Source organism: Seriola dumerili, unplaced genomic scaffold, assembly GCF_002260705.1.
Source record: "Seriola dumerili isolate Sdu_G_001 unplaced genomic scaffold, Sdu_1.0 BDQW01000468.1, whole genome shotgun sequence".
Lineage (NCBI taxonomy): Eukaryota > Metazoa > Chordata > Actinopteri > Carangiformes > Carangidae > Seriola > Seriola dumerili.
Genome location: NW_019174723.1, coordinates 997,617 through 999,844, shown reverse-complemented (window position 1 = coordinate 999,844; position 2,228 = coordinate 997,617).

Below are 2,228 nucleotides of genomic sequence, written 5' to 3'. Positions count from 1 at the left end.
GGGGGGGGCGTTCTGTGGCGGAGGGAGACGGGGGGGCTTTGTTTAGCAGGAAAGCAGCCGGCGGAGGGCCATTTCTTGCTGTTGCTCTGAGCACTACGTCCAATTGGTTGGCTCAGATGAGGCAGCTCTAGGGCCAGAGATTACACTGCAGTGCTGAGGCGTCACTCTGGCTGAGCACCGCAGGCGGAGGCAGGGGGGATAGAGGGAGAGAATAATGGGTGGGGAGGTATGGACACACTCAGTGACACAGGGAAGAAAGGCCGGGAAACCTTGTTGGGAAATGTGACAGCCTCTTCTCATCATCTGCTTTCAGCGTCTTCAAACACCTGCCACAAGACTCCCACGCATGTCTTCCTCCTCTCTCTCTCTCTCTCTCCCTTTATTTTCCTCCACACCTACACCTTTCCCCTTTCTTCTCTCTCATTACTCTCTCCATCTCCACTCCTCGGCTCTGTTGTCAAATCAGCACAGATATAATTACACTGACACTGTTGCAGCTGTGAATTAAATTGCTTCATAGGTGCATATGGTTCTTTAAATCCCATATAATACTCCAGATTGATCAGGACTTGTGCTGGTGAAGGTGAAGCACTGGTGGAGGAATTAGCGGCATTAAAACCAAGTCACTGTAAATCATGTNACACACACACACACACACACACATAGCTGTTATTTGTGTCACACAGAGGGTGAGGTTTTTGCTCCACATGAACTCCCAGGTGGTTTATCAAAACCTGAGCAGATTGGCAGAGAGGCCACTGCTGGCTGGCTGGGCTTGTTTGAGAGGAGCTCCAGTATTATTAATAATGAACACACATGTAAATGCAAGGCATGTTCCTAGAAAATTAAAAGCCTACTACTGGTATTGATTTGTGGGCTAAATGTGTTCCTTAAAAATGTATTTTTATGAGCATTACACCATAGACTCCTTATTTGACTTTATGGCCTTGTCATGTGCCATAAGCAGAAAGTATGCACATTTTCTTCATTGTTTGAAGCTGTTAGAATATGAGCATTTGTTTTGTATAATTATGTTTTGTTTTGTTTTTTGTCAAATGTTACCTCTAAAATAGGATTTATGAGGATTTCACTGTGGCACTGTGGCCCCAATGTGTCACTTGGCATGTTTCTCTCCTCCTTTAAAAACGTTTAATTGTTGAAATTAGATCCAAGTCAACAGGTGATCTGCCTTTGTTATTCATTCACTTATCTAGTACTGCAGCTAACAGGGATTTTCCTGATTGATCAATTAATCTTAAAGTCTATGAAACAAAAGAGAACAGTAAAAAGAACTATCTCCATCACAGATTCAGTTTAACCGAATAAGACAAGGACACTGAGAAAACCCTCACATCTGAGAGCCTGGATCCGTCAAAACCTTTGACTGTCTTGCTTTAAAAATGGCAATGACAACTTGATCGACTTATCAGTTGATCAGCTAATCGTTGCAGCTCCACAGCCATCCACCCGTCGTGACCTGAACTATCATCCATTCATTCATTCATTCATTCATTCACCTGTGCCCAAACATTTCTGTGGCAATTAGTTCATGAATCAATTAGTCGATCAACAGGAAAGTGATCACTAACTGTTTGATGATCGTGTTTAGAGTAAAAGACAAACATTCCTCACCTCCGGTTGGTCAGTTGTGAGGATTTGCTGCTTTTCTTTGTCGTATGTCAAAGTGAATTCAGTATTTTTTTATATTTTGATCTGTTGTTCGAACAAAGCAGGCAGTTTGATGACACTGCCTGGCGCTATAGGAACAGAGATTTTTGGTCTCTGGTGCTTTATCGACAAAACGACTCATTGATTAATCAAGACAATAATTGGCGGATTAATTGATGAAAAAAACAATTAGCTGCAGCTCTATAATCTCCTGTGCCTGTGTGTCCACTGACTCAAGAGGAGAAGAAATAAACAGACTAATGTGGCAACATAATCTCAGCTCAATGGTCCACTTCCTACTTTGAAGCTTTCAGTCACACCTTACAGGCTTCATTCAGTGGTATTTTGTTACATATACTGTTTCCAAAGATCAAGAATGAACTTGGTAATAGAATGAACTTGGTAATAGTAATAATCAATGATTTTCCTCACCACGCTCTCATCAGTGGAAGTGTCCTGGTCTGTGACACACGGTCAGGGCAACACCTGGCAAATCTGCACCTGCAGGTATTGGAGTGAGCGCTGGTAGTTTGTAACAAGCACACTGAGCGCAGCGGGGG